This window comes from Phacochoerus africanus, chromosome 14, assembly GCF_016906955.1.
Source record: "Phacochoerus africanus isolate WHEZ1 chromosome 14, ROS_Pafr_v1, whole genome shotgun sequence".
NCBI lineage: Eukaryota > Metazoa > Chordata > Mammalia > Artiodactyla > Suidae > Phacochoerus > Phacochoerus africanus.
In genome coordinates this window covers 15989674-16002993 of record NC_062557.1, presented here as the reverse complement: position 1 = coordinate 16002993, position 13320 = coordinate 15989674, and the positions used below count along the sequence as shown (strand labels likewise).

At 41.4% G+C, this 13320-nt stretch overlaps 1 pseudogene; it reads right to left on the bottom strand.

The window, feature by feature from the left end:
* Window positions 1-12327: 12327 nt before the first annotated feature.
* Window positions 12328-13061, bottom strand: LOC125113828 (NEDD8-conjugating enzyme UBE2F-like; annotated as a pseudogene).
* Window positions 13062-13320: the final 259 nt, after the last annotated feature.

Genomic DNA, 13320 nt, shown 5'->3' with positions numbered 1-13320 from the left:
CATCTACCAGAGTAGGAGATGGCAAATCTATTCTGTCAAGGGCCAGATAGTAAACAGTTGAGGCTTTGTGGGCGATATGGTCTTTGTCACAAATACTCTGCTGCTGTAGTGCAAAAGGAGCCGTAGACAATTCATAACCAAGTGTGTCTGTCCTCCAGATAAGACTTTATAAAAACAGGTGGCTGGCCAGATTTGGCCCATGGGTCATAGTTTGCCAACCCGCCATACTAAAGCGTAGGAGGAAAGGGACAGTGCTGATGGAGATGGGAAGGCGGTGTTGGAAAATACTTAGGAGGTGGAATCATCAGGAGCTGATGACTGCTAAGGGCATGGCCACTCTACTCTGATCCCCTTAATTACTCTGACATGCCAGTGGAAGCCTGAGTTGAAACTGTGCCGGGATATTCAAGACATCCTGAAGGCTGGCTTTTCTTTATCTGGGCTGCTCCTCCTTCTTGGCTCCCCTGGTTAGTCACCCATCTTTTTATAGGTATCTCTAGTTTTCTCTCTGGCTCTCTAACCTGGCTGTGCGTTAGAATCACCCAACCAGTTTATGAGAAAGATCCCTGTCTGGCATCTCTTCCAGATGTATGAGTTTGCAGGGGCTGCCATTACAAAATACCACAGACTGGGTGGTATTTTATTTACTCAAAGTCCTGGGGGCTAGAAGTTCAAGACCAAGGTGCTGTCAGGGTTGGTTTCGGTGCAGCCTCTCCTAGGTTTGCAAGTGGCCACCTCCTTGCTGTGTCCCCACATGGCCTTTTCTCTGTGTATGCACCAGGAAAGAGCTTGAGGGAGCTCTGGTATCTCTCTCTCTCATCTTATAAAGACACCAGTCCTATCAGACTAGAGCTCCACTCTCATAACCTCATTTAACCTTAATTACCTTCTTAAAGGATCTATCTCCAAATATAGCCACATTGCAGGTTAGGACTTCAACATATGAATTTGGGAGGAACATGATTCAGTCCTGTGATATTGTGATTTATAATAAGAAATTTATATTCAGTCTTCATCTACTGTTCCTAGCACATCCCTGTAAAGAGCCATAGGGGCATCTTTTGTTATAGTATTTAATTTTGTCCTCAGTTCTTGAAATAGCTTCAAAGTATAAAGGTGAAATGGGTGTCTTTTGTTATTCATAACAAGCCCCTTTCAACCACACTAAGTTTATGCTAATGAGGTGACTTTTGGAAAGCCCCAATGGCTGGGGACTGGCTGCCAGGGGAACCAACCACGATTAGAGGGTTGGAACTTAAAGTCCCACATACCAGCCCCCCACCTCCATTTCTGGGGAGGAAAGAGGGACTGGAGATTGAGTCCAGTCACCAGTGACCTATAATTTAGTCATAGCTATGTAATGAGCCCCTTATAAAACCCCCAAAGCACAGGGTTTGGAAAACTTCCAGATTGATGAACAAGTATGCATCCATGTGCTGGGAGGGTGGCACATCCCGAATGCCGCTGCAACAAGCTGTGTTCAGGACCTTTCCAGACCTTGCCCTATGTATCTCTTCATCTGGTTGTTCATATTCATTAATGTCCCTTGTAATAAATGGGCTATTTAGTAAGTAAACTTGTTTCCCCACTTCTCTGAGGGACTCTAGCAAATTAATAAAACTGGAGGAGGATAGCCTGGGAAGATCAGATTTATAGCTGGACTGTCAGAAGCACAGGAGACAACCTGAACTTGTGCTTATTACCTGAAGTGAGGGAGGTGCTGAACTCTTACCCTGTGGTGTCTTGACACTATCTCCAGTGTCAGAGTTGAGTTAAATTGTGCAACACTCAGCTGGTGTCAAATAATTGCTTGATATGTGGAAAACCTACACATGTGGTTTCAGAAGTGATGTAGTGTTGGAGTAGAGTATTGAGGATAGAAGAAGACATAGGAGGTGTGCTTTTCCCTTATAAGTCCATAACACCAGAGAATCAGTGGGACAAGATAGTGGAGTAGAAGGACTTGAGCTCACTTCCTCTCACAAAAATACCAAAATCATAACTAACTCCTGAACAACCATGATCAAAGATTGGAAGAATATTCTACATCCAAAGACAAGAAGCCACAATGAGACAGCAGGAGGGGTGCTTTTGCAATATTATCAAATCCTATACCCACCAGGTACATGACCTACACTCTGGAAAATAATTATATCACAGACATTCTCCCATAGGAATGAATTCTGAGCCCTACATCAGTCTCCCCAGCCTGGGGGTCTGGCATCAGGAGAGGAGTCCCAGGAGAATTTGGCTTTGAAGGCCGGTGAGACTTGAATATGGGAGTTCCACAGGACTGGGGGAAACAGAAACTCAACACTTGGAGAGTGCACACACAAGGTTTTATGCACTTGGACCCACAGAATCCTGGGCCAGACCTACACCTACCTGCAGGTCATGGAGGGTTTCCTGGGGAGGCAAAGGTTGGTTGTGGTTCACTGTGGAGGCAAGGACAATGCTGATGGAGGCTCCAGGGAATATTCATTGGTGTGAGCCCTCCTGGAAGTCATCACTTTGGCACTGAGACTTGGGCCCACCCAACAGCCTTCAGGCTCCACTGCTGTGATGCCTCAGGCCAAACAAGCAACAGAGTGGGAAAAGAGCCTTACCCATCAGAAGACAAGCTGCCTAACATCTTTCTGAGCCCAGAGCCATCTCTAAATACACCCCTTGACACAGATCTGCCCACTAGAGGGACAGGACCCAGCTTCACCCACCAGTGGGCAGGCACCAGTCCCTCCCACCAGGAAGCCTGCACAAGCCACTGGACCAAATTTGCCCACCAGGGGGCAGACACAAGAAGCAAGAGGGACTATAGTGTTGCAGCCTGTGGAATGGACAGAAACACAAAAAGTTAGACAAAATGAGAGAGTAAAGAAATATGTTCCAGATGTAGGAACAAGATAAAACTCAAAAGAATAACTAAGTAGAAATAGGCAATCCACCTATAAAAAAGAATTCAGAGTAATGATAGTAAACATGATCCAAAAACTCAGAAAATGAAAGAGGCAAAGACTGAGAAGATACAAGAAATGTTTAACAAGGACCTACAAGAATTAAAGAACAAACAGAGATGAATAATACACTAGAAATGAAAAATATGCTAGAAGGAATCAATGGCAGAATAAATGAGACAGAAGAACAAGTGGGCTGGAAGACAGATTGGTGGAATCACCACCATAAAACTGAATAAAGAAAAAAAAAGTATGAAAAGAAATGAGGACAGTCTAAGGGAACTCTGGGACAATAATGCACCAACATTCACATTATAGGGGTCCCAGAAGAAGATAGAAAGGGTCTGAGAAAATATATGAAGAGATAATAGCTGAAAACTTCCTTAACATGGGCAAAGAAACATTCACTCTAGCCCAGGTAGTGTGGAGTTCCACATAGGATAAACCTAAGGAGGAACATTGAGACACCCATTAATCAAACTTTTAAAAATTAAAGAAAAAGAGAAAATCTTAAAAGCAACAAAGGAAAAGAAACAAATAACATACAAAGGAAACCCCATAAGGTTATCAGCTGATTTTTCAGCAGAAACTTTAAGGGCCAAAAGGGAGTGCCATGATATATTTAAATGAATGAAAGGGAAAAACCTATAACCAAGAATACTGCACCCAGCAAAACTCTCATTCAGATTTGACGGAGCAATAACATGCTTTTCAGACCAGCAAAAGCTAAGAGAGGTCAGTACCACCAAGCCAGCTTTACAACAAATGCTAAAGGAGCTTCTCTAGTTAGAAAAGAAAAGGCCATAACTAGAAACAAGAAAATTATGAGTAGAAAAGCTCACTGGTAAAGGAAAACATACAATAAAGGTAGGAAATCATGCATACAGAAATGTGATATCAAAATGAGCAACCATGGATCTCCTGCTGTGGTGCAATGGAATCAGTGTCATCTCTGCAGTGCCAGGGCATAGGTTTGATTTCTGGCCTGGTATAGTGGGTTAAAGGATGTGGCATTGTTGCAGCTGTGGTGTAAGTTGCAACTGCACCTCAGATCTGATCCCTGGCCCAGGAACTTCACATGCCATGGGGAGGCCAAAAAAGGAAAAAAGAAAAAAAACTAACAAAAAACAAACTAGCAACCACAAAGAGGAGAGTACAAATGCAGGATATTGGAAATGTATTTGAAATGAAGAGCTCAGTAACTTAAAATAATCATATATATATATATATATATATATATATATATATATGATTATATAGACTGCTATATAAAAACCTCATGGCAACTGCAAAAACAACAACAACAACAACAACAACCACAAAAAACTACAATAGATACACAAACCAAAAAGAAAAAGCAAGCCTGGCATTCCCATTGTGGCAAAGGGGGTTAAGAATCTGATTGCAGTAGCTCAAGTCTCTATGGAGATGTGGGTTTGATCCCCAGCTTGGTGCAGTGGGTTAAAGGACCTAGCATTGCCATGGCTGCGGCATAGGTCACAGTTGCAGCTCAGATTCAATCCCTGGCCCAGGAACTTCCATTATGCTTTGGGTGTGGTCATTTAAAAAAAAAAAAAGGCAAACCAAACACAACACTAAAGATAGTCATCTGGAGTTCCCATCATGGCGCAGGGGAAATGAATCCGACTAGGAGCCATGAGGTTGTGGATTCAATCCCTAGTCCTGCTCAGTGGGTTAAGGATCCAGCGTTGCTGTGCACTGTGGTGTAGGTCACAGATGTGGCTCAGATCTGGAGTTGCTGTGGCTCTGGTGTAGGCTGGCAGCTATAGCTCCGATTAGACCCCTAGCCTGAGAACCTCCATATGTTGCAGGTGCAGCCCTAAACAGACAAAAACAACAAAAATAAAATAAAATAAGAAAATAAGATAGTCATCTAGCCATAAACGAAGAGAACAAATGAGGAAAGGAAGGAAAAAAACCTACAAAAACAAATCCAAAAACAATTAACAGGAGTTCCCATCATGGCTCAGTGGTTAACGAATCCGACTAGGAACCATGAGGTTTCGGGTTCAATCCTTGCCCTTGCTCGGTGGGTTAACGATCCGGTGTTGCCGTGAGCTGTGGTGTAGGTTGCAGACCCGGCTCGGATCCCACGTTGCTGTGGCTGTGGTGTAGGCCAGCAGCTACAGCTCCGATTAGACCCCTAGCCTGGGAACCTCCGTATGCCACAGCAGCAGCCCAAGAAATGGCAAAAAGACAAAAAAAACAAAAAACAAAAAAAAAAACAATTAACGAAATGACAATAAGAATATACAGATCGATAATTACCTTAAATGTAAATGGATTAAATGCTCTAACCAAAAGACACAGACTGGCTGAATGGACTCAAAAACAAGACCCATATATATGCTGTCTACAAGAGACCCACTTCAGATCTAGGGACACACATAGACTGAAAGTGAGGGGATGGAAAAAATAATTCCATGCAAATGGAAATCAAAAGAAAGCAGGGATAGCAATACTCATGTCAGACAAAGTGGACTTTAAAATAAAGATGGTTACAAGAGACAAAGAAGCATACTACCTATTGATCAAGGGATTAATGCAAGAAGAAAATGTAACAATTTAAAATATATAGGTACCAAATATAGAAGCACCACAATATATAAGGCAACTGCTAACAGTCATAAAAGGAGAAATTGACAGTAACACAATAACAGTAGGGGACTTTATATGACACCACACCTCCAGCAATGGACAGGTCATCCAGACAGAAAACCAATAAAATAAACATGGGCCTTATGTTTATTTTAGGTAATTAGACTAGATGGATTTAATTGGTACTTGTAGAACACTGTATCCAAAAGCAGCAGCATACCCATTCTTCTCTAGTGTGCATGGAACGTTCTCCAGGATAGATCATGTGCTGGACCACAAAGAAAGCTTCAGTAAATTTAAGAAAACTGAAACCACATCAAGCATCTTTTTGCATCACAATGCTGAGATTAGAAAAGAACTACCCAAAAAAAAAAGACCTATAAAAAAAATAAACATATGGGAGTTCCTGTCGTGGCACAGTGGTTAACGAATCCGACTAGGAACCATGAGGTTGCGGGTTCGGTCCCTGCCCTTGTTCAGTGGGTTAACGATCCGGCGTTGCCGTGAGCTGTGGTGTAGGTTGCAGACGCGGCTCGGATCCTGCGTTGCTGTGGCTCTGGCGCAGGCCGGTGGCTACGGTTCCGATTAGACCCCTAGCCTGGGAACCTCCATATGCCGCAGGAGCGGCCCAAGAAGTAGCAACAACAACAACAACAACAACAACAACAACAGACAAAAAATAAATAAATAAATAAATAAACATATGGAGGCTAAGTATTATGTTACTAAACAACCAATGGATCAATGAAGAAATCAAAAAGGAAATCAAGAAATAACTAGAAACAAGTGAATACAAAAACATGATGATCCGAAACCTATGGGACACAGCAAAAGCAGTTGAAAGAGGACATTTATAGCAATATAATCTTACCTCAGGAAACAAGAAAAATCTCCAATAACGTAACCTTACATGCAAAGCAACTCGATAAAAAGAACAGACAAAACCCAAAGTTAGAAGGAAAGAAATCATAAAGAGCAGATTAGAAATAAGTGAAACAGAGACAAATAAACCAATGAAAAAGATCAATGGGAGTTCCCCGGTGGTCAAGCAAGTTAAGTATCCAGCACTGGCACTGCTGTGGCATGGTACGGGGTTCAATCCCCAGCCTGGGAAATTCCACATACTATGGGTGTGACCAAAGAAAAGATCAGTAAAACTAAAAGCTGTTTCTCTGAAAAGATTAACAAAATTGATAGGCCCTTAGCTAGAGTCATCAAGAAAAAACTGAGAGGGCTCAAATCAATAAAATTAGAAATGAAAAAAGGAGAAGTTACAATTGACGACCACAGAAATACAAAAGATATGAGACCAAAACAATAAAATGGAAAACCTAGAAGAAATGGACAAATTCTTAGAAAGGTACAATCTTCTAAGAATGAATCAGGAAGAAATAGAAAATATGAATAGACCAATCATAAGTACTGAAATTGAAACCTATTTAAAAACTTCCAACAAAAAAAAGTCCAGGATCAGATGGCTTCATGGGCAAATTCTATCAAACATTTAGAGAGGAGTTAACACCTATTTTTCTGAAACTCTTCTAAAAAACTGCAGAGGAACGTTACCAAACTCATTTAATGAGGCCACCATTACCCTGATACCAAAACCAGAAAAAGATATCATAAAAAAAGAAAATTACAGGCCAAAAATATCACCAATAAACACAGATCCAAAAATTTTCCAACAAAATACTAGAAACAGAATCCGACAGTATATTAAAAGGGTTATATACCATCATCAAGTGGGATTTATCCCAGGATGTAAGCATTTTGAAATATCTGCACATCAGTGTGATACACCATATCAACAAACTGAAGAATAAAAACCATATGGTCATCTCAATAGATGCAGAAAAAGCTTTTGACAAAATTCAACACCCATTTATGATAAAACTCTCAAGAAAGTGAGCATGGAGGGAACCTACCTCAACATAATAAAGGCCATATATGGCAAACCCACAACTAACATCATTTTCAATGATGAAAAGCTGAAAGCATTTCATCTAAATCAGGAATAAGGCAAAGATGTCCACTCTTGAAATTTTACTTAACATAGTTTTGGAAGTCCTAGCCACAGCAGTCAGAGAAGAAAAATAAATAAAAAGAATCCAAATTGGAAAAGTAAAACTGTCACAGTTTGCAGATGACATGATACTATACATAGAAAATCTTAAAGATACTATCAGAAAACTACTAGAGCTCATTAATGAAACTGGTAAAGTTGTAATACACAGAAACCTCTTGCATTTCTATATACTAACAATGAGAAATAAGAAATATACGTTAAGGAAGCAATCTCATTTACCATCACATCGAAGAGAATAAAATAGCTAGAAATAAACCTACCTAAAGGGGTAAAAGACCTGTACTCTGAAAAATTTAAGACACTGATGAAGGAAATCAAAGATGACACAGATGGAAAAATACACCAAGCTCTTGAAGAATATTGTCAAGTGACTATACTACCCAAGGCAATCATATATTCAGTACAATCCCTATCAAAATTCCAATGGCATTTTTCACGTAACTACAATAAAAAAAATTTAAATTTGTATAGTAACACATAAGACCCTGAATAGCCAAAGCAATTTTGAGAAAGAAGAATGGAGCTGAAGGCTCTCTGACTTCAGACAACTACACAGCTACAGTCATCAAAACAGTAAGGTACTAGCACAAAAAACAGAAATATTGATCAATAGAACAGCATACAAAGTACAGAAATAAACCCAGACACCTATGGTCAATTAATCTACAACAAAGGCGGCAGAATATACAATTGAAAGCCTCTTCAATAAGTGGCGTTGGGAAAAAGGAACAGCTACATGTAAAAGAAATGAAATTAGAACACCAACACCATACGCAAAAATAAACCCAAATGGATTAAAGGTCTTAATATAAGGCCAGATACTCTAAAGCTCTTAGAGGAAAACATAGGCAGAACTCTCCTTGACATAAATCACAGATCTTTTTTGACCCACCTCCTAAATTAATGAAAATAAGAATAAAAGAAAAACAAAACAAATGGGACCTAATTAAAACCAAAAGCTTTTCCATAGCAAAACCATAAACAAGATGAAAAGACAACCCACAGAATGGGAGAAAATCTTTGCAGATGTAGTGACCAACAAGTGATTAATCTCCCAAATATATAAACATCTCATACAGCTTTATACCAAAAAACCAAACAACTCAATAGAAAAATAGTCAGATCTAAACAAACATTTCTCCAAAGATGACAGATGGCCAAAAAGCACAGGAAAAGATGCTCAACATCACTAATTATTAGAGAAATGAAAATCAAAACTACAACAAGGTATCACCTCACACTGGTCAGATTGGCCATGATTAAAAATCCACAAATAGGGAGTTCTCATCATGGCTCAGGGGAAACCAACCCGAGTAGGATCCATGAGATGCAGGTTTGATTCCTGGCCTCATTCAGTGGGTTAAGAATCCAGGGCTGCCACGAGCTATGGTGTAGTTCGTAGATGTGGCTTGGATCCTACATGGCTGTGGCTGTGTGGTAATATGAAAAGATACATGCACCCCAATGTTCACTGCAACGCTATTTACAATAGCCAAAATGTGGAAGCAACCTAAATGTCCTTTGACAGACAAATGGATAAAGACGTGGTACATATACACAATGGTATACTACTCAGCCATAAGAAAGGATGAAATAATGCCATTTGCAGTGACATGGATGGATCTAGAGATTATCATACTAAGTGAAACCAAAGACAGATATATCTCTTCTATGTAGAATTATTTAAAAAAGACACAAATATCTAAAAGGCAAAAACAGACTCAGACTTCAAAAGCAGGTTTATGGTTACTAAAGGTGAAAAGTGGGGAGGGATAAATTAGGAGCTTATTAACATATACACACTACTATACATAAAATAGTCAACAAGGACCTACTGTATAGCACAGGGCACGCTACTCAATATTTTATAACACACTATATGGGAAAAGAATCTGAAAAAGAATTGCTATATGTGTATGTATAACTGAATCACTTTGCTGAACATCTGAAACACAACATTGTTTAAAAAAAAAAAAAAACTACAGTCCAATGGAAATTTAATCAAGTGTCCAAAACACCAGATTTTTTTTTTTTCCTTTTTTAGGGCCACACCTGTGACATATGGAAGATCCCAGACTAGGGGTGGAATCACAGTTGTAGCTACTGGCCTAGATCACAGCAATGCGGGATCTGAGCCACATCTGTGAACCACACCACAGCTCATGGCAACGTTGGATCCTTAACCCACTGAGTGAGGCCAAGGATCAAACTCATATCCTCATGGATACTAGTCAGGTTCATTACCACTGACCCACAATGGGAACTCCCCAGATTTTTTGATTAATTGGTTTTAAGTAGGGTCCAGATATCTGGAAAAATTAACTGTTTAGCACAGTTGAGAAGCCACTTAGATTGGATATCCTTGTTCCGGTCTTATTGTCTCAGCCCTGTCACCCCCCTCCAGGACAAATCCAGTTAATAACGCACCATCTCTATGCTTGGTTGAGCTCTCCTTTGACCAGTCCCCCCTTCAAGGGAAAGAGAAGTATACAATATGTGGAAGGTAAGGAATTAGAGGAAGGAGATTTCAGGGTTTCTGCCGGGGTAGTTAGTTGGCAAGGCCATTCACCTGGTGGGAACCATAAGAGACAGACCATTAGGGGAAGGTAGTGTGTTTGGCTTTGCCAAGCTGATTTTGAGAAGCTAATGTGACTGTCTTGTGTTGCATCAATAAACCTGGAATTGAGATGCTAGGTCTTGGCTAGAAATAAAACAAGTCTTTACCAGCAAAGAGTTGCGAGTTAAATGCATGAGAATGACTGAGTCAGAAAAGAGGATCAGAAATGGAAAGCTGTGAGAATTCTAACACTCTAAGAGACAGGGAGTCTTGTTTCCAATGAACAACACTAGCAAGGAACACCTGAGTTAGTTGGAAAACTAGAGGAGTGCGTATAAACATGGAGAAGAAGTCAACTATAAAATGTAAGCAAGAAGCCAAGTTCAAAAAATCATCCGTAGGAGCTCCCATCGTGGCTCAGTGGTTAATGAATATGACTGGGAAATGTGAGGTTGCGGGTTCGATCCCTGGCCTTGCTCAGTGGGTTGGGGATCCGGCGTTGCCATGAGCTGTGGCGTAGGTTGCAGACGTGGCTCGGATCCCACGTTGCTGTGGTGTAGGTCGGCGGCGGCAGCTCCTAATGGACCCCTAGCCTGGGAACCTCCATATGCCTTCGATGCAGCCCTAGAAAAGGCAAAAAGACACACACACACACACACACACACACACACACACACACACACAATCATCTGTAGCATCTCCTGGATTTGACCATTAGCAGGCATTGGCAAGCTGTGTGAGTTGTGGTGGGACCTATGGATATCCTTGCTTTGTCCCTGCTCTGAGCCCTGGGAAGCTGACCTGTAGAGGCAGCATCAGTGGATTTCCTGGTCTGATGGTTTCAGGCTGGGCTTGGCCGAAGAAATCAGAGGGCGGGAGGAGAGGTACCTATTCTCTCCACCTCCCTTGAGATTGGTCACCACAGGCTGGCTGCTTTCCTTGATAAAGGCCACCACTCCTGTTGGGTGGCCTTGTCCATACAGTACTCTCTCAGGCTCTGCTCCTGTACAAGTTCCTTCCCATTTTCCTGCAGGCCTAGGGCAGCAACAGCTTCCTGCTGTTACCAGCCTCTGAGGGGCCACGCTTGTCTGTTGGCTTCCCTGTATCCTGTGAGCAGCTTTGTAAGTAGTCTTTATATTAAATAAACTCTCTTCAAATGAGCCAATTTGAGTGAACCCTTTGTTTCCTGCTGGCACTCTAAGTGATGCAGGACGAAATCCAGACTGTAGTGAGATGGGGAACAAGGGGGAGACAAGGGAAGATAAACTATTAATTTAAGAACTACCATAGGAAAGTATAGAGAATATAAAACTGCATACCTATGATGCAAAGGAAAAAAAGATATTTGATCATTTTGCTTCATATTTTTTGAAAAGGAATAAAATGAAAATGAGGTTTTTGTTTTCCATCCCAACTCCTCTCTCTTCTTTTATTCTGTTCCAAAATATACTTGTATTAAATTTAAAAAATGCATTTCAGTAAGAGATCTGCAGTGAATGACTATGCATTCTGGGACATTTCACAACTCCTAGGACAGGGCCAACATTCATGGAAGGATCTAAGAGAATTTGCATCTAATCACAGTTTGTAGCAAGTGTCTTTCTTCCTTTCTTCTTTTTTTGGTCTTTTTAGGGCCACACCCACACATATGGAGGTTCCCAGGCTAGGGATTGCATTGGAACTGGAGCCGCTGGCCTAGGCCACTGCCACAGCAACACCAGATCCAAGCTGCATCTGCAACCTACACCACAGCTCAGAGCAATGCCGGATTGTTAACCCACTAAGCAAGGCCAGGGATTGAACCTGTGTCTTCATGGATACTAGTCAGATTTGTTTCTGCTGAGCCACAACAGGAACTCCTGTAGTGAGTTTCTGATCATCAACTGGTGAGTAACACTGAGCACATCATTACTGTCGCCTGTGTGGGGAAAGGACTTTGGGAAAAGGGGAAAAAAGCAAGCTCTAGCCTCAAATCGGAGTTCATTACCACTTTCCAAGCATCTATCAACAGCCTATACAGTACAGTTTCCAGAAAGTAAACAAGTTAAGGAAAGCACAGAGCTCTTTAGAACTCCAAACACATTTTCTTGCCCTATTTAGGGGGAACGCTCCATCTACAACTGGCAGTCATGAAAAGGTTCCTCCTTGGGGCAACATGGTCCCAGGACTAGGATGACCCCGTGGGACTCAAGGGAGCCTGAGGACTGGGGAGGAGGCTCTTCCTTGGTTTCAGCTGGAGACAATCTTATAACAATCCATGGCCCTGCAGTGTCCTCCTGCCATCTGGCATAACACTTAATGTAGTCCTCAGCTTTATTCTGGAAGTCCTCCTTGTCCCACAAATGATGTTCTGCAGCTTCAATATTTAGTGAATCATCACAAAGAGATGATGATCAAAAGATCCAGTAAACAAAGATTTTAATCCCCAAGCAACATCCTTCATTATCCTCGTGGGAGCCTAGTCTGTGCCATCAATCAAATGTCTGCTCGGCCAACTTAGACATATTTCACCTGTCTCTGCTATGCTGGGGTGCCAGATCCTGGTCAAGAATTTCGTTTCGGGAGGCACCATGTTGTGTGCATGGGAAACTTCCGTTTCACACCAAAATTTTCCACCCTGATAGTAACCCTCCTCTGGGGTTACAGTTAGCTGAAAGCAAAGAAGCTTGTTTGGATCAGGAAGATGCACGTTATGCATACAAAGCAAATTGGCTTCATGTTCTGCAACCTTTTTAATAAGCAGCCTGTCCCTCACAGAAACCTGTCGAGTGGAGCTAGAGACTGTGGCTGACTTCTGGGACCCTTCAAAACAGTCATCCCACTTCAGTTTACTTGCCAGCATCAACATTACTGCTACCTTTACTCTGGGCACAGGCGAGGTGGGAGGGCGGGCACCCAACACCACGTCTGGCATCAGAGACAGGAGGCTGCTCCTCTTTTATCTCTCAACAGAGTCCACTACTCTCATGAATTATGTATGCACTCTTATAACCCCCTTTCTCTTTTTATGCTTTTACTATGAGTGTGTATTAGAATTTACCTAAGTGCTGCCATACTGAATATATTACTTAGCAGCCCCCTTCTTTTTTTCTTTTTTTTTTTTTTTT